Source organism: Cupressus sempervirens, chromosome 1, assembly GCF_028749045.1.
Source record: "Cupressus sempervirens isolate cs-2001-9-10 chromosome 1, ASM2874904v1, whole genome shotgun sequence".
Taxonomy (NCBI): domain Eukaryota; kingdom Viridiplantae; phylum Streptophyta; class Pinopsida; order Cupressales; family Cupressaceae; genus Cupressus; species Cupressus sempervirens.
Genome location: NC_143118.1, coordinates 501617809 through 501639218, shown reverse-complemented (window position 1 = coordinate 501639218; position 21410 = coordinate 501617809). Strand labels below are relative to the sequence as shown.

The following is a 21410-nucleotide window of genomic DNA, read 5'->3' as shown; positions in this document are numbered from 1 at the left end:
AATATCCTTGTCAACAGGTTCATCCAATAATATAGTAATTACTACAGTCACTTCATCAATTTTAATCTCATAGGTTAATGCTCTTAACCATGTAATTGTAGGGATATCTTCCTAAATGTATATCTTGTTCGTATCCACTAGAAATCAAATGTTATCATAATATTTTTCCACTAAGGATTTAGATACCCTTGACCTATTCTTCATTGTTTGCTTAAACTCCTCAAAATATCCATCCATAACCTTTTCAAAGTTATCACCTAATTGATTGATAAACTCATTTATCTATTGAGTTACAAGCTTCTTCATACTCCATGTAACATCTCTTATGGTAGGGAAAGAATTCTAAACATAAAAGAGTATACAAACAAGTGATGAAGAAAACTTACACATACTATTCTTCTCTTTTTTGATACTCTCAAGGTTCTTGACTAGCTACTTTGGTTGTAGGTTGGCAAGATCATGTTAGAAATTTTTTCAATGCTCCCCTAAGTATTTGTGATAAGGGCTTAACACCTCTTGTGTACTATAAGTTGAGTGGTTGTATCAAGCATTGATAGATCAGTCTTTTAGTGTAATAACAATCCCACTCTAACAAGTGGTATCAAAGCTTGGTCACAAGTTTGATCCTCAAACCCTTGGGTAACACTGAGGGGGAGATTGTTATAAATTTGATCAATTTCCCCTCAAGATTTGTGGCAAGGGCTTACCTCCTATGTACTATAAGTTGAGTGGTTATATTAGGCATTAATAGATTAGTCTTTTGGCGCAATGACAACCCCACTCCAATAGATCATAATTGTGGTCTTTCTTTACAGTCTTTCATACAACATCCATAGCAACACAAGGAATACTATCTAGTCATCTAGACTGATAGAATTTATGTGCCATAACTCTAATTGAAAATTTATTCTTGGCATCTTTGATAGTTGAAATATTCATCCCATACTTGTTCTAATTAGCCAATGTTTTTGTCTCAATAGCTTCTTTGATCTAGAATCTAATAGTTTTAACTTTATCCATAATAGTGTATCTAGTGACTCAATGAACATTTTTCCTGGTAATCTCAATAGGTTCACCTTCCAACCATAACTTCATGCCATAAACTCGCCTTAGTATAAACTTTATCCATTTAATCTTAAAAACCTTAGGAAATTTTAGGGCATCAGTTAACTCTTTCTCGACAATATGCTTATGTTCATCCTTTAAACCTTCCATCTATACACAACTTCTCATATGCACTTCTTAATTCAAAGTCTCCAAATTCTTCAATCTTACACATGTCACATGATCACACATCATGAATCAAGATAAATGGGCCATAACCTATATAATAATACACAAGAATTAGGAACAAAAGTATAATTCAACAGACATACCTATTACCCTGATCATTGAACTTTGTTCTGCTGAGGAATTCCCCACCAATAAATCTTGAGTTTTTTTGTTCTATTGTCATTAATTGCCAAGCCAAAATGTCAAAGTATGTAAATTGGCTTGCGTTTTCAATCTAGGGAGCCCACCAAAAATGTCATCTTGTTTCTATCACAATAAAATCCCAAAATACAATGAGATCGAGGATAGGGCCCGAGAGGAATCTCAGGTATACCTTGAATTTTGGTAGCTTAACAACTTCATTTCTTACCAATTAAACATTAATAATCTTTGATTCCATTTTTCTCTACAACTAACAAGTTGGATGCCATTATCTTGATTAGGGTTTGATAAAAAAACTCTATTTTACTTGGTTTCTCACAAATCTCACAAATATTCTTTTAATATCAATGATGTGTACTTAGATCTCCTTAGAATTGCTCAACCACACATATAAATCATCTAAGCTCAATTTACTCTTGAAAGATTGAATGAAAAGTGATAAAAATGAATGAAATATTTACTATATAGGTAAAAAATGCAATTTTAGGGCCTTATTAATATTTTGTACATAGAGTAGGTGCATAAAAACTATCTCGACCACTATTGTGAAGCTCAACAATAAAAATTCAAAAAATCATTCACTATGAACTCATCCAAAACTATGACTTGGTCACTTAACAATTTACTTGGCTTCTTAACACTCTTCAATCTTCAATACTAACATTTAATCATCACCAAATTCCTAACTTCACAACTTTGCATCCAAACACATTCACTTGGTTTATACTAAAAATCTACCCTTTATGCATCTAATCTTATGCTTATTTGGACTTTTGCACTTTCAATCTTAGGAAAGTTTCATAAATACCTCTTTATTTAATTTGTGGTGTTGGAATCACCTGATCCATTGGATTGGGTGATCACAACTTTATCATTTGCATTGTTTCCTCCTTTAGATTTCTTCTTCTAGGTTTGATTCATTTGGCTTCTTAGTTCTTCAACATTGAATTTTTCTTTTCCATTGCTCTCTTCATCATTGGATGTTGGTGCTCAGCTCCTATAGTCTATTCTTTGATGACTGACCTTCTAACAATGAAAGTATACTAGATCAAAGTTCTTCCAATTTACAGATCTTCCTCTGAAATGTGTTCTTGCATAATTTGTTGCAATATGTCCTTATCACATAACTAACATGTGATCCATGTATTGTAATCCCAATTTATTGCATTAAATTGTCTTGACTTTTGGTGCCCAATTATGTTTTGCATTATATTTTCAATCTTGTGCCTTATGACCATACTTTGTGATGTATAGCAATAACCTTCAAACCTAGATTTAATTGGTGTCTTAGTGATATTTAATCTACACTCATGTAAGCATGATTTTAGCACCCACATTTTAAACTTTAGAATTTCCCCATCAGAAGAATCTTCAGTGATTTTTATTGTTAATGTTGTTGTAAATCTTGGTTTGTAAAAAAGGTAGTGTTTTGAAGTTATGTTGGACTTGAACTTTGAACATCAAAGTTCAGAGGTTCAAGTTCAAAGTTCAAGATTCACAAGTTTAGAGGTTCAATGTAGAAGTAATGGTTCAAGGGGGCCATATAGTTAAGGTTTAGATGTTTAGAGTTTGAAGGCTCAACATATACAATTCAAGGATGTAGATTTAGAGGTTCAATTTGAGAATTTGGATATATCAAAGACACACCATTAGAGGTTCAAGGTTTGAGTTTCACACTTGTCGATCAAGTGATGAAGATTTTCCAATTAAAGTCCATAGCTTAGATTTGGAGTATGAATTAAAGGTTGAGAGTGAGTGATTTAAGTCCACCAATTCATCAATGTAGAAGCATGAGCTCAAGATACTGAGTTTAAATGCCTCCAAGTTTTGCTTCAAAATTCAATATGTAGATTTGACACACTAAAAAGCACAAATTTTCAATTCAATAGATATGTAGTCAAGGGTATAGGTGTGACACTAAAATGCAAGGACTAGTAATTCCTATGCATTCATCCATATCACAAGGACCAAAGCTCAACTTCCACTATTTCCTTTTAAGATGTGAGTTACATTTTGGTTAGTGGAATATGATACTTTATAAACATTGGGAACCCAAAATTGATGTTTTTATCAATCCATAATCTATGGAAATCCCCAAAGACACCACCATTTGAATTTGTGAAGTTAATGTACAACATGTGGAAATACTAGTGAAGTGTTTGATAGGATTCTGTCCATCGATAATGATAATTGTTGATCATGCTCTTGGGTAATGATTTGCAGTGCTAAAGATGTTAGTTGGTATTGTTTCTAATCACTATGAAAGTCATACAATGTTTAAATAAGTATTTCATAGATTGAAGAAGCATAGTAAAGAGTCAACCCACATGAAATGAATTATTTCCATCTTATTTAGGAAAGGGGTCATAGAGGATGCATGTATTATGTCTGATGAAGTGTTGTATGTCGGCTAGGATTCCACATAGCAATGGTTTCCATGAAAAGTATGCCAACTGTTCGATAGATTTCTCATGAGAAGAGAACTATATATAGATATATGAAATGACCCCACTATTAATATGCTTGACAAAAAGTTGACATCACCAAACTGGCTAGGTTGAGAGCTACAATCTAGTTTGCCTTTTGAAATGAAGGAGAAATGCCTATAAATGATGACATATATACATATAGACACACACACACACACACACACACACACACACACACACACACACACACACACACACATATAGACACACACACACGCACGCGCACACACACACACACACACACATGTATATATATCTTGAAATTGAATTAATCTAAAAATGGAGACATCCAATAGTTATAAATGGAAATAAGCTTAACAATTATCTTAGAAAGCTTCAACTCATTGTATCAGGATAAATATTATTGGTAGTATTCATTGAATATAGTTGCAGATCTAAAAGGGTGACATTGGTTGCAAGGTTGTGAAGGTTGGTGACCTCTACAACCCTACTAATTATCAATTTCTGTGTACTTGTGTATAAGTATGATTGAGGACAAATGAAGTGGATGCCTGATGCCTTCCTCTATTGGCTAAACTAAGAAAGAAGTGTTGGTAGACACCACATCAATGGATTTCATCGCCTTTTCTCAGCATAGATGCATGCATATAGGCAGGTGTCGAGGAACCTAAACAACCCATTAAATCCTAGCTTGCTACTCTACAAACTATTCTAAAATCTTTGGATGGCAAGAAAATGATGAGTATAGAGTCACATATGTCAATCATAATGACATCAAAATTATGAGGAGATGACCTTGATGTTGCACTCTATAATCCCACATAGAGAATGTCAAATCAAGTAACATGTTTGAGAAATTAGAGATTGTGACAAAGATAAATCATGACTAGATGCTTGGTGGTGATCAATAATAACAGTGACCTTGGATAGAGAGTGTTTGAGATAGTCTTCTATAACAGATTGCGATGGACCTAGAGCACACTATAATTTGAGAATTATTCTCAAAATTTTGGTATTGCTTTGGAATAGCATTCCCATGCACGATAAATAGTTAATTTGGCTTTGTTCACATTAAGAATCATCAATAGTAGATTTGGTTACACCCAACATGTTCAACACCATAGAAGATGCCACCTCAATGATTATGGAGATGATAAATGTATCAAAAAGTGAGAAAGGTAAACAATAAGTATTTAATCATAAAGGAGAGAAAAGTATTGAATCATTTTCCAAAAGTTGGAGGAATATTTTTATTGTTGGCCAGAAATGATGTTCATAGAGAAAATAGGTTGAGAAATAGAAAAGTGAAGAAATATTAAAGGATATCCAAGAAACGGTTATGGAAATTGAAACACAACCTAGAGGCATTATTTATTGCAAAGTTTAGATTTAACATGGGTTCTTTTATTGCAATGGAGAGTCCTAAGGCTACCACAAGAAGATGACATATTTTTTGAATGTCATTGTAATAGATAGGGGGGAGTCTTAATAGTTTTTGTAAGATTGATTGAGGGAGGGGCAAAGGTGAAATTATATGTCAGTTATTTTGTCAAATGTTTAAGAATAAAGAGGATTTAGTAGATTTGAATCTGTAGGTTTTGGCATGTGGTTTTCTGATTGAAATATATCTGTATGTGATTTCAATCATTCTTAAATACTATTTTGTCCCATATCTTCAGGGTTATGTGTGCATTACAAGTCTATAGGTTTGATGTTTTCACATTTATAAATGAACATCAAGATCTCCTTTGCCTTTCTTTTTTAGGAAGATTACTTTAGTGATCTATAGTTCACTTATTTATTTCTTTCTTATCTTGCAAATCTTATAATTACATTCATTTAATGTTTGTGAATGAATGTCATACAACCCTTTGTATCTTTATGTTCACTAGTACAAAAGCAACAATATATTACTAAATAAACTATTGAAAATTGTAGATATGTGACTAATTTTGATCACATGACCAATGATAGTTTATTGCCAGACATTTATCTCCCAACCAAATTTATGACTAAACTATTTTAATCATTGATTAGGTCATTGATTTAGTCATTTATTGTTGTTACTTGGTAGTTTATATGGTAGTATATATGCTAGTATAATTGGTAGTATATTTGGTAGCTGATTTGGGTAGTATATATGGTAGTATATTTGGTAGTATATTTTGTAATATATTTGGTAATATATTGGGTAGTTTATTTAATCATTAATTTAGTCATATTAGGGCATGATGGAATTGAACCACCATCCTCCTACTTATAAAGTAGGTGCTCTTCCATTGAGCTAGTACCCTTTGAATAATAATGCAAAAAATTGACAAATTTGTGTTCCCAACATTAGATCTGTCATGATCATGGTCACTGCAATATGATATACTCTTCTCAAAGAACACAAATTTTCGAAAAAGAATAATGTAAATATTTATCAATAACAATTCAACAATTTTAAATTCTTCTATTCAAGCATTTTAAAACTATATTTCATATCAGTTACACTTCTCTAAATTATTGTAGTGACAAACTGTCATAAAAAATAATTTGGAGCACTTTGGTCGCACACAAGTATTGTTTCTTGTGCTAACTTCTCAGAAAATTTTGGATGTATAACAAAATTGTTGATAATAACGATATTGGATTTTTTGTCTTGAGCCTTGTATAACATTTTTTTTTTCTTTGTAGTTGTGCATAGAGAAATTATCATATTATAGATATGTTCGATTAACCAAGTCCACATGCTTGTGTTATTTGTAGAGTTCATACATTTTCTATTTAGGGTTAGAAATCACTACTTATTTTATATCTGGTAGTTGAACAATCATATGTGAGTTTACTAGACATATACAAGTAAATACAACTTTTTAACTAGTACTTTGGTACAAGCTTCCTATTCAAGTTTTGATTTTCATCTTTGTATCTTTTTATTCTATTGTTTAATTTTTGGATTATTAGGTAATGTTAATAATGAGATGTAACAGTGCAAAGCAGTGGAATTATTTTAGAATAACTAAGAGTGGGGGGTGAATCAGTTATTCAAGGTCTAGATGTACAAATACAACTTTTCACAATTTAGTAAATCGATAAAACATTCTCAACTATGCATGTATTCATTGTGTGTTAACCAAAACTAATATGTTACTGTCAAATCAACATGTAGTTATGTAAAGCATAAAACACAACATATCCATCAACACATTTGACACAATTATTTAATGTGGAAACCCAATTTGGAAAAAACTATCAATAAAATGCTACTCCTTTTTCACTATTCTGAAGTGATGCCTTGTTAGAGGCCAACCCTGTTAAAGGTTACAATACACACTGTTAAGTGTGACCTAGTTAAGGGATTTCAATCACCTTGCCCAAAGTGAGCCTTGTTAGAGGACTTTAGGCCATTTACTTGGAATGTCACCCTGTTAAATTTTTTTCCAATGATTGTTAAGTCAACCTTACTCCAAAATTTACCCTAGGCTGATACAGTTGTTAGAAAGTAATAGTAGAGTTTTGATCTGATAGAACTTACAACCTTACTTGCAGATTACAGATCACTATTTAGTCCTCAACTCTGCTTGGCTTCCAATCTTTGTAGCTCTGAAAACTTGTTCACCCGTCAAGCATTCATCCTCTTTAAGCCTTCTTGCTTAGTACGCCATTGCAAACTTCTTCTCTTGAGTCACTTGATGAAGCAAACCCCCTTCCTTCTCCTTATTATATTTTTGCATCCAAACTCTCTAACTTCTCTAAGGAAATTAAAACACTTTTCTTGCTCATTATCCATCACCAAAATTAGGGTTTACGATAGCTTAGGTAGGATACAATGTATCTACCCCATATCTTGTCTTCTCTAGAAACTTCTCCTAGAATCCATTTGAATTTTCCTCCAAAATAGTTTACATAAGATTTTGTGCCACCAGCTCATCAATCTTATCTTCCCCCTAATTCACAAGTTCCAAGAAAATGAACTTGTCAGCTTCTATTTGGTGAATCTTTGATCTTTTCATAATTTAGTAGCTCGGCATTATCAATTTACTTATGCTCAGCACATACTGTGTTACTTGGCATCTACTGTAAAATCACTTAGCATCAATTGGATTTTACTGGTGCTTGGCATCAACTAAATTTTACTCAACATCTACTAACTTACTCGACATCCATTAGAATTTTCTTTCACTTAGCTCCAACTAAATTTTTGATTGGCTTGCACTAACTTTGCTTGGCACCTTCTATCAACTTGGTCAAGCTTGGCAAATGAATTTTTTTAAACCTTATTATTCTAAACTTTCTAAGTGTAGCTAGTTATTTTGTAACCTCAAGTAGATCATCAATGCATTATGTTATCACTGTCTTAACTGATTCTTGCACTTCAATACATAATCATAACTCAACCTTTCATCTAGGTACTTTTGTTACATCTTGTTGATCAAATCATCCTCATCAATCAACTAAGTGATAGTGCTTGAAACATATAAGCAATTATCTTACCAGTATGTAGTAGGTTTGACATCAATGACAAAACAATTATTGAGACATACAATCTTCTTCAACAATATTTTTACTTAAATGATCTTTTCAATCATATATTAACAATCTCCCTCTTAGGCATTGATGGTAAACCAAACTAATCAACCCGTCAAACAAATGATAAACATCTTGTTCCATCAAACTAACTAGGTTAAAAGAATAAGGCAATACCAAAAATAAATTTTGTGATTAAAAATTCTCCCTTTATCAGTAGCTCCCTCTTCTGATTAGGTTACAAACTAAAAATCCCTCTGAGTTCATTCTTTTCTAATTCTCTTTTGTCATGGATCAACAAAATATCAAAATATCCCCCTCTTTTTATTCTAATCCTTCCTCTGATTGCTTTCTACTTTCTCTCTCTTTCTTTCTTACCAAACCAATCAGTAATGTACTTTCTCCCTTGATCATCTCCCTTGATCAGTTTAATGTACTTTCTCCCTCTTTGACAATAATGCCAAAGACATATACTCAAAACTTGGCATCTTTGATATATGGAGACATAGGCTTTTGTAGGCTCTTCAATTTTCTCCTTTTGTCACCTTTCTTGTGACTGATTTGTAATTCTAGCTCCGTAATTACTTTAGGCAATTCCTAAAGTAAGATCTACTACATCAATTTGTATGAAATGAATATCATCTTGTTTGATGTAGGGTACTCCCTCTATCTTTTACATAGCCTTTGATAGGAGTATCACCCCTAGTTTACCTCTCGGATACTCATAAACATGCTTAGGTAATGCTTTGATGAAAATATCAGCAATTTTCTCCTTTGTGTTAATATATTCTATCTTCACCTCTTTGTCTTGAACAAATTCTTTGACATAATGATACTTTATTGCAATGTGCTTTGTCTTTGTATGCATTATAGGATTCTTTGATATATTTATAGCACTTGTATTATCACAATAAAGTGTCACTAGTTCTGTGATTTCTTCCTTCATTCCCTTAAGTATCTATTTGATCCATACAATGTTTGTGTAGTTAATAGTAGCAGCAACATACTTTGCTTCAATAGTGGATTGGGAAGTACAACTCTGCTTCTTTCTAGTCCATGTAACAAGTCTTTTTCCTAAGAAGAATGCTCCTCCACTGGTGCTTTTTTTGTCATCAATATTTCCAACCTAATTAACATTAGTGTAGGCTTTTAGTTCAAAATTTTCATTCTTCTTATAGTATAAATCATACTCTTCTGTTCCTTTCAAGTATCTCATTATCCTTTTCACAGCCATCAAGTGATTCTCTCTAGGGTTAGCATAGAATCTTGCTCTTGCAACTCTCCCCATAGCTAATGCAATATTAGGTCCATTGTGTACTACATATTGCAATTTTCCAATCATGGATTTGTATAATGTTTGATTTACGTCAATTGAATCATCATTCTTTGATAGCTTGAGTGCTATCACCATAGGTGTACTTACTGGTTTTGAATCCTCTAGTCCCAATGTCTTCAATATCTCTTTCACATATTTTGTCTAAGTTATATATACACCATATTCATTTGATAGACTTGTAATCCCACAAAGAATTTGATCTCACCAAACATTGGCATTTCAAACTTTTGCTTCATCTGATTTGCAAAATCATTACACAAAGTATGTTGTCCTCCAAATATTATGTTATTAACAAATATTTTACATAACGGTATACCTTTTTTTATCTATCTTAATGTACAAATTACTGTTATCATCTATCCTTTCAAATCCAATCTTAACAAGATTAGTATGAAGTCTCTCATACCATGCTCTTGGTGCTTATTTCAATCCTTATAGGGTTTTGTGCAGTCTACATACCATGTTTTTATTATTTTTATCAACAAAATCTTATGGTTGTTCTATGTAGAGTTCTTCTTCTAATATGCCATTTAGAAATGCAGACTTGACATCCATCTGATAAACTTTGAAACTTTTATATGCAACATAAGCAAGAAGAATTCTCACTCCTTCCATTCTTGCAATAGGGAAAATGTTTCACCATAGTCAATTCCTTCTTCTTGTGCATACCCTTTGCAGACTAGTCTTGCTTTGTTTCTTATCACTTCATCATTCTCATCTAACTTTTTTTTGAATACTCATTTTGTGCCAATCACATTTTTCTCTTCTAGTCTAGGAACTAGACTCCAAGTCTTGTTCTTTTCTATCTACTAAATTTCCTCTTCCATGGCCTTGTACCAGTCATCATCTTCCAATGCATCTCTCACTATCTTAGGTTCCTTCATGCTTAACAAAATGATTCACTTCTAAACCTATTTCTTGTCATTGGCCTTGCATCCTTGTCTCTAATGATTTGATCTATAGGGTGGTGTCTTTTGACATATTTGGACAGTCTAGGCTGAGTTATAGTTGTATTTTGTCTCTCAGCTTCAATATCACTGTGTACATCTCTGTTAGATGTTTCAACATCTCTTTCATGTGTGCTAATCTCAAAGTCAGATTGTGCATTTTCCTCATTCTAACTTAGCATTTGAATACAACTTGACATTCATAGGATGTGACTTGATAGTTATTGAGACTTGTTGTTGGTTTGCTACATGATTTGTAGCATCTTCTTCAGTAGGGATTCCTTCATAATTGTATACAAATGACTTGTATTCTTCTAGTTTATTTGTAGATTTAGCCTCACGTGCTTCTATAAATTCATCAAAATTCATATTTGCACTTTCCACAATTTTGTTAGTGTTAGTATTTAAACACTTGTAAGCTTTACTTCTTGTGGAGTAACCAAGGAATATACCTTCTTCACTCTTTTCATCAAACTTTCCACTTCTAACATCTTTGAGAATATAGAATTTGCTTCCAAATACCTTAAAATATTTCACATTAGGATGACCATACCATAGTTCAAAAGGTGTTGAGTGAGTACCTTTCTTGACTTGCACATAGTTTAAGGTGTATACAATAGTACTTACAACTTCTCTCCAGTATTTTAGAGCAACATTCTTCTTCATCATGAGTGTCCTAGCATAGTCCATTATAGATCTGTTTTTTCTTTTAGCAATTCCATTTTGTGGAGGGGTTTTAGGTATAGATGTATGTCTTTTAATTCCTCTATCATTATAGAAAATCTCAAACTCATTTGAAGTGAATTCTCCTCCTTTTTCTGATCTCAAACATTTCAGACTCTTTCTTTTTCAACTCTTGCCAAGTACCATTTAAACATTTAAAAAGAATTTAATTTTTGTTTTAGAAACATGACTGTCATCATCTTAGAGTAATCATCAACAAAAAATATTATATACTTATCTCCTTTGTAGCTTTGCACTTCAATAGGTCTAGACAAGTTAGTATGAACAATTTCAAGTATTTTCTTACAGGTATAAGCTTTCCTTTTAAAGCTTGACTTTGTCATCTTGCCTAATAGACATTGTTTGCACATTATATTTACTAGTTTCTTCAACTTAGGAAAACCTCTAACTCTTTTCATGTTATTGATACTAATCAGATTATCAAAATTAACATGACATAATCTCTTGTGCCAAAGCCATACATCATCAAATTTTGCAATAAGACAAGTAGCATCTTCTATATCCAAATAGAATAGATTACTTCTAGTTTGATCACCTTTTCCAATCAAGTTTCCATTTGTATCATATATCTTGGCTAATTTATTTTCAAACTCAACTTTGCACCCCAAATTATTCAATTGTGACACACCTAACAAGTTATAATTCAATCCTTCAATATAATAAGTATTGTCACTTGGAATCTTGTCTGTTTGTTTGATAGACCCTTTTCCTTTTATTAAACATGGTGCATCATTACCAAATCTTACACTATTTTCATCATAACAGGTTAAGGCAATGAACTTACTTTTGTCTCTAGTCATGTGATGAGAGCATCCACTATCAATGAACCATTTGTCATTTTTGTTCACACAAGTCATAAGTACAGTTGCCTCATCCTCATCAGATCCATCCTTCATTGCAACATATACCACTTCATCATCATTTTCATCAGAGTCATGTTCATCAGCAATGTAGCATGAATTGTTTCCTTTATCTTTGTAATCTCTTCCATCATCTTCTCTTCTATTTTTGTGCTTGTTCCCTTCTTTGAAGAACCTTCTTCTGTGTACATCTTGCTGCAATATGACCAACTTCATTGCAATTAAAACAAATGATAGGAAGCTTACCTTTGAATTTACCTTTTCCTCTATGAAATCTTCTTGCTAGCAATGCTTCCAATTGTTCAATGTCTTCCTCAACTGTGCTACTGTCACTGAATGTAGACTTTATCTTTCTTTTCTTCTTCTTCTTCTGCTTTACCTCCTCAGAATCCTTTAGTAACAATTTTTCTTTGAAATCTGATTCAATATTCTCTGGTCTGTAGTTGTCAAAATTAGATAGCTAAAAAATAGTGAGTCTTCCTACCAGACCTTCAAGGGTTAGATCATTTTTTGGTATACATCTTAGCTCTTGGATTGTAGACACTCTAATGGCATACATAGGAAACAATACTCTAAAGACTTTACTTAGCATAGTATCATCATCTATTTTACCAGTATAACTTTTTATTGCTATAAAAACTTCTTTTATTCTAGAAACATATTGAGCAATATTCTCACCTTCTTCCATTCTCATGTCATCACACTTACCTCTGAGGCTCTCTGAGTTGGCTCTTTGAACAATTTTATCTCCTCCATAGATGGTGTCTAGGGCATCCTACATTTGCTTTGCATTCTTAAGTTAAGGACTTTGATATCATTAAATTCAACATAGCTTAGGGCAAAGGAAATCTCCAACATCACCTGGTTGTGTTCTTTCATTTTCTTTAAATCTTCAATAGTTAGGACTCCTACAGGATCAACATGTTCTACTAAAATGCAAGATTGTACATTATATCCAAGTCCTCTAAGGTGTAGCTTCATCAAACTTTGTCATACAAGAAAGTTATCTCTATTGAGCTTGGGTACATATCTTTTTGACATCTTGATCTTTGTGCTTCTAGTACCTCAAAACTAATCCTCTTAAGAAAATGGCTCTAATACCAATTGTTGGAATTATTTTACAATAACTAAGAGAGGGGGGGGGGGGGGGTAAATTAGTTATTCAAGGTCCAGATGTACAAATAAAACTTTTCACAATTTAGTAAACCCATAAAATATTCTTAACTATGCATGCATTTATTGCATGTTAACCAAAAGTGATTTGTTACTGTCAAATCAACATGCAGAAATGTAAAGCATAAAACACAACATATCCATCAACACATTTGACACAATGATTTAACGTGGAAACCCAATTTGGAAAAAACCACCAGTAACATGCTACTCCTTTTTCACTCTTCTGAAGTGATGCCTTATTAAAGGCCAACCCTATTAAAGGTTACAATACACACTGTTAAATGTGACCTAGTTAAGGGATTTCAATCACCCTATCAAAAGTGAGCATTGTTAGAGGACTTTAGGCCATTCACTTGGAATTCCACCCTGTTAAAGGATTTTCCAATGACTGTTAAGTCAACCTTACTCCAAAGAATTTACCCTAGGTTGATACAATTGTTAGAAAGTAACAGTACATCATTGATTTGATACAACTTACAACCTTACTTGTAGATTATAGATCACTATTTAATCCTCAACCCTGCTTGGCTTCCAATCTTTATAGCTCTAACAACATATTCACCCTTCAAGCATTCATCCTCTTTAAGTCTTCTTTCTTAGTACACCATTGTAGGCTTCTTCTCTTGAGTCACTTGATGAAGCAAACCCCCTTCCTTCTCCTTATCAGATTTTTGCATCCAAACTTTCTAACCTCTCTACTTTATGACTAGACATCTATACATATAGGAAATTAGAACACTTTTCTCGCTCATTATCCATCACCAAAATTAAATTTTATGATGGATTAGGTAGGATACAATGTATCTACCCTATATCTTGTCTTCTCTAGAAACTTCTCGTAGAATCCATTTGAACTCACCTTCAAAATAGTTTACATAAGATTTTGTGCCACCAACTCATCAATCTTATCTTCCCCCTAATTCACAAGTTCCAAGAAAAAGAACTTTTCAGCTTTTATTTGGTGAATCTTTGATCTTTTCATAATGTAGTAGCTCGGCATTATCAATTTATTGATGCTTGACACATATTGTGTTACTTGACATCCACTATAAAATCACTCGGTGTTAATTGGATTTTACTAGTGCTCAACATCAATTGAATTTTATTCAGCATCTACTAACTTCCTTAGCATCCACTAGAACTTGCTTTCAGTTGGCTCCAACTAACTTTTTGCTCGAATTGCACTAAATTTGCTCGACAACTTCTATCGACTTGGTCAAGCTTGGCAAAGAACTTTGTTCAACCTTATTCTTCTAAACTTTCTAAGTGTAGCCAGTCATTTTGTAACCTTAAGTAGATCATCAATACATTATTTTATCACTATCTTAATTGATTCTTGCACTTCAATACATAATCATAACTCAACCTTTCCTCTAGGTACTTTTGTTACATCTTGTTGATCAAATCCTCCTTATCAATCAACTAAGTGCTAGTGCTTGAAACATATAAGCAATTGTCTTACCAACATGTAGTAGGTTTGACATTAGTAACAAAATAATGATTAAAACATATAGTCTTCTTCAAAAATCTTTCTACTCAAATGATCTTTTCAATCATATATCAACACAAAGTGGATCACATTATATTTAGTAGAATTTACTATTTAAATCTACTGCACATGAAATTTCCAAATATTTGAGGGATACCTATCATATTCCAAGTACATGATTATTCAATTATTATGACATTGATATGTATCATGTTTGCATGTATATGTTCCAATTATTAGTGTGTATGAGAATATATGATTCAATAGTAAAATTTTATCAACTAATTGTTTAAACTTAAGCATGAAAAAAGATGGTTTGATGTGTTAATTAACATCTACATGATAACCCCACTACCTGTCTACACTGACTTTAATTTCTAATTATTAATCTCCCTTGAGTCACTATTTATATACTTACCACTTTACTAATTACTAATATCAATTTTCCACTAGCAATTTTTTAGTACACCTAAACTTACTGACTAGTTTACAATTTTGTTTTAATTCTATTAAGATTTTACCTTACCATTTTTCTAATAGTGACACCTCAAAGCACATTACAAACCAATGTGTAGCATTATATTTTCACTTACAATTTTGTAACAATATTAAAGGACTATACTATATTTAAATACCACATCACACACACACACACACACACACACACACACACACACACACACACACATACACACACACAATGGATTAATATGCAATACAACTCAATTGCCCTATCAATATCAATTAATTCCTAAATTTTATTGACATATAATCCCCCCTTAGCAACCTTACTAATCATCCAATAATTAGATTTCTAACTAAATTATTAATATATCTTTAAATAAAAAGCATAACTACCATTATATATATATATATATATATATATATATATATATATATATACTTAATCCATAATCCATCACTAATTATCATTATTATCTATACTTAATTAACCTAATGCTAATTACTAACTCTACTAACTAAAACTAAATACAAACTACTCCCATACTTCTTGCAATAATTGCCTAAATCCGTAACACCCTACAACTACCAACTCACTCCTAACTAGCCACTTACATGACACCCACATGATTTTCCCCTCTCTTCCTAAGAAAAACCACCCCATTCGAAAGGTTCCCTCCAAAGACCTAAGCACCCCTTTTAATGCACAACTTCCAAGACCCATTTGAGCACTTCTCTTTGTCACCTCCTTCCCATTATACTTGCATGAGATTAAATCAGGGTGTTGGGGGCTATGAAGGATAAGATGGCATGCACGTTGGTGGGGACCACTGTCTAGTATAGTGAGATGATGATGCCACAACATTGGGTATAGGATTTATGTGGACACATATAGGTCACATGACTTTACATGGGTTTCTTTTTTATTTAAATATTTTTGAATTTGTGACACAAAAGGGTCACATTTCTTTTGTGAGTCCCATTAACCCTATATTGTACATAGGTCTTGTCATCCCTATTTATTTAAGTGTTTATCAATTACTTCCTTAGACAAGATTCTATGGTATATTATTTTATTATTTTATTGGATTGTAATTGGGAGGGGAATTATTTCACACTCCCATACAAAATCCAATGAGCAATTTTTCATGTATAGGCCTACTCTACTCTCTCTTGGTGTTTTATGCATTGTTTTCTCTACTCAATTTAGGAGGCCATGATTGTGGTTTTAGTGGTGGTTTGATGTGACTACCATTTTCATTGATATTGTTTAGTATCGTGTTATCAATAATATTTTATTACATATATCTAAATTATTGGAACTATTAAAAATCACAAGAACAATAAGTTTAGGAGATGCAATGCATCTACAACAAGATCCAATATATTCTCCCTATTAATGAACTCCAAATGAAATTTATTTGCATCACATTTAAATACACAATATAAATTTTTACAATGCAATTACCTATGCTTATGCATAGAATTCTTGTCATTTCTTTTAATGGATTCATTCTTCAAAATCATGTACATAAGATGAAAATCTCACATCTTCAATACAATACACAAAGACAAAAGTAAAGAGTTTAACTCTTACAATACAACATACAATAACATGGAGAAGGATTCATCCTTTTATGTACATTAAAAAGTTACACATATCCATAATACAACATCAATACTAGAGTTTACTATTGGTACTTGTCATTCTCTATTTGCTTGACTTCTTTTCTATGAATTGTCACAAGTCCAAGTTGCACGTATCGAAAGAATTTCTCATCTACCAAGTCATGTAAGTAAAGGTAATATTGCAATCTATGGATAAAGTGCCTAGAAGTTCTTCCTCTTCATGAGAACAAAGTTGAAAGAGAGGAATTTTTCTCATAAATACATTGCTTCATTGAGAAGACTATCATGGATAGTATGTTTTGAAATAACAACACATGCAATAAAACAAAAGAAGAAAATATGCTTAGAATTTTAAAACACTCTTTGAGAGCTACTAAGGATCAAGATTTCTTTGAGACTTTGTTATAGATAGCTTCTCAAATCATGAAAGTAGCTGATGTTGATGGAAATTTGTTGTTTTTTTCTCCTTAGCATTATTGATTGATCAACTTGACAAGCCAAATATTGGAATTAGAGTAATAGCTACTAGTCTAATCCATAAGAAATATGGCATGCAAGAAATTCTTTCAAAATTTAGAAGAGTTAGGGATGAGTTGTTTGAATACTTGAATGCAAAGCTTGTCACACATCCGGTTTTAATAAGTGAATTTGTAGAGGCTATTTTAAGGATATCAAGTTTAGATCTTTTATGAAGGAATCAATGGAAGCAATACACTAGGTTTCCTTACATGCTATGGATACTTTTCTATATGGGCCATGCTTTAATGAAAATGCACAAAAAATGAGTGATCGAATTGTAAACTGGATTAATTATCTTTTTCTTAAGCCTGCCCCAAGAATGCCATATGGTTATTCATTAGAAGATCCTCAAAATCCTCCAATTTCTATGTCTACTATTGGAAGTCCTTTTAAATTCCACTTTGGTGGAGGACAAGATCGACAGAGAGGAGGCCAATCTAGCATCATGCTTGCAAAAACAACTCTTATGAATCTTCTTAAGACTAATTTCGATCTTTTTCCAACTTGTATGGATCAAGTAAGTTTCACATATTTTATTCGTCTATCCACTTTTTATTTCCATATGTTGTTGTGTTGATCTTTGAAAATGTGAGGTAGATGAAAGGAATTATGTCAAAGAGATTCTTTAACCTTTTCTAGCCTAGTATTTTGATTGAATGGTAGTTTTTTGTTATTTTTGTGTAGTGCTACTCCTCAAATCCTTCCATTGTGGATGGATACTTCACTGTGCTAATAGAGGTGTATATGCAACATGAATTTAAAAAATGTGAAATATAGAGATTGTTAAGCCTTATCCTTTACAAGGTGGTTGATCCCTGAAGGAAAATTAGAGATGATGCATTTTAAATGCTTGAGACATTATCTATCAGAGAGTGGGCAGAAGATGATGAAGGTGAACTTCATTATAGGCAATAGTTGTAGGTAGTCTTCCAAACTCTTATCATTAGTTTTAGTATTAACTTTATAAAAATCTAGCAAAAGAACATCTAGAGCTTAGTAAACTCCTCTGTGATGAGATCATGCGAAGACAATAAGATTTTTTGGATATCATTTCTCAACATCAAGTATTTGTGCATGACCCCATGGATAGAAAATTTAAACTTTGTTACACTTTTGGAATTTAGATGGAATGAGTGGTTGCTAAAGAGCCTCTACTATGTTACTTGGCACCACGTTGATCAATTTCCTAATAAAATTGAAAAAATCTAGAGTACAATAACAACTAGATCAAAAAACATTATTCCTGTGCTTGATTTGGCAATAACAAAAGGTATTAAGAATTGTGACTCTAATGGCTCTGGTGAAATAAGTGGGGCTTTGGAAACTTACTTTTTAGTGGCTAAGAGAATTAGTTTGTGTTTAGCATGTATGTGTCAACAATAGATAATTGATCATTTGGTTTATGAACTCTCACAATGAATGCTTGAAGATCATCTTGATCAAGTAAAGAGGCCAAGCGATCGAGTTAAAGAGGCTGACCACAATAGTCATGTGTTAGAATTTTCACAGGGTCCAATGCTAATGCAAATGTTCAATCAATAGCCACATATCTTACCTTTATTAGTTTTAAGTTCCCTAGAAGGTCCTCTTTGAAATAAAGTGGTAATATGAGTAGGAGAATAACTAATAGACATAACATGTTTGGTCCTCTTAATATTATGTTTGAGTTACAGATAAGAAGATTTGGACAACTTTTTTTAGGTTTTGGTCCTTTGAAAAATATGTCAAGTCCATTAATGGGAGTGAGGAGCTCATAAGTAGCCTAAAAAGCCAATATATGTGAGGTGACATAGGTAACTATTATGTTGATACTCCAAATTCACTAGAGGAAATTAGATCTAGCACACCTTTTGTAAATATAGGTGAATTACAGTCTACATTATAGGGCCACCATTATTGGATGTCGTGTGCTGATATAGCATTAATTCTTTTAGAAAAAATATCATATGAATATGATGAAGACTTTTGAGGTCATCTTCCTTTTCTATTTCATGCAACTTTTGTCTCTATGGATAGCTCAGAGGATATTGTACTTGAGCATTACCAACATTTTCTTGTGAGCCTGCTTTACTTGCTTGCAGGGCATCACCTTGAGCTTTATGATGTTGGGGATTATGGTGAAGGTGAATACAAGAAACAAGTAGTGATCTTAATTAAATATGTCCAGTCCAAAAAGTTTAGTAGGAGGTGGGAGAATGAGGACATGATTGAAACTCAAACAAAACTTCCAAGTGCTACATTATTGTCTATACTTGTACTTAGTGTTGTTGATGCAATTTTTTTTCAAGGTTTTCTTCAAGAGAATTGGCGTGTAGAAGCATTGAAGTGGGCTATGAAATGTAGATCTCTACATTTAGCATGTTGCTCTCATCAAATATATCATACTTTATGGCCAAGTGTTACAAGTTATACCTATGTGTCGATATTGTCATGCTTACATTGATGTTTTAGCAACCCCACTCCACAAGTCCTTGGTTTCATTATGAAAATATTAATGACTTTACAAGTGATGGTTGAGATTATGGAACTTGAGAAGGTCATTCTATACCTACAATTTTTCTAGAGTTGTGTGACAATGATGCATATTGATTTTGTCCATGTTTATACACAAGTCCTTGAGCTTTTTTCTCCTGTGGTTGACAAATTATCATTTTGGGACCAAATTGCTGAACATGCATTATTATCCAAGTGGAGATGACTTTTAAATCAATCAACATGATAAATATTTAGGTAGGTTGGATTCTAAAGCCTTTGAATGCCAAGGACATGCTGAGAATGGAATAGAATCAATGAAGGCTCCAACTTTTGAAGAAGTTCAACCTCTAGTACTAAAAGGTCTTGTCTATTTCTAGCCATGCATTAGATATTGAAGTTCTATCATACATAACACTTCAATCATGTGATTTCATATTTGGTGGTTTTGAGACTAGATTACTCATGCATATTGCCAATTTACTTCCTTGGCTTTGTTTAAAAATTCAAAAAGAAAGGATCATATCTTGGCTTTTGAGTCTCCACTTTAGCAACAATACCGAAAGGCTTTTTTTGTTACTATAAATATTTCCCACTGGTGCAAGGCAAAAGGTTTAGATGAGTTCAATTATGTATTTTCAGCATATGGTGAAGGTAGTATAATAACAACTGAGGATTTATTGAGTCATGTATCTCCTCTCCTATGTGTGAAATGGTTCCCTCAACATTTTTATCTTGCATTTGGGCACTTGATTTGACTTCTTGAGAAGGTTTTTGTAGAATATCAATGATTGATTCTACTTATGCTTAAATCTCTTCTTTGCCACATGCCAATGGATATAGGACAAAGTCCACAAGATAATGTAGTTGTTTCCGAGTTAGTGGAGAACACTTTATGTTGAGAAGCATTAAATATTCTTTAATCTCTTTTTTAAATGTGCTACAGTGAAAAATCTAATAGTGATAAGAATTTTAATTATTTTTTCCTTTCTCTTTAGAGAGTTTTGTAGAAGGTGATGTGCAATTTGCAACTATTATATCTTTTGCAACACTTTGGCACATATCCTTTTCCCATCTTTTTCAAAGAAAATTCCCCTCCCTCCCTTTTTTGATAAGAAACTAATAGTTGAGCTAGCGGGAAATCAAACAATTTTTTGTCATGCTTCTATATTGTTACCCCATTCTCTTTATCTCTTTGTAGCTTGATAGGTGGGACTTCAAATGGGCATAACCTAAAGAAATTTCAAAATAATAAAACAAAATCTTACTAATAAAGAGCATGATAAACCCTTAAAATATAGAAAAAAGTGAGAGAAGACATACCATTTTAAGAAGAGATATAATTTACATAGGCATAACCAAGAGAAGTCTTGGTGGTGA

General features: G+C 32.6%; 1 pseudogene; it reads left to right on the top strand.

The window, feature by feature from the left end:
• The first annotated feature begins 17739 nt into the window (after positions 1-17739).
• On the top strand, positions 17740-20965 carry LOC149578434 (uncharacterized; annotated as a pseudogene).
• Positions 20966-21410: the final 445 nt, after the last annotated feature.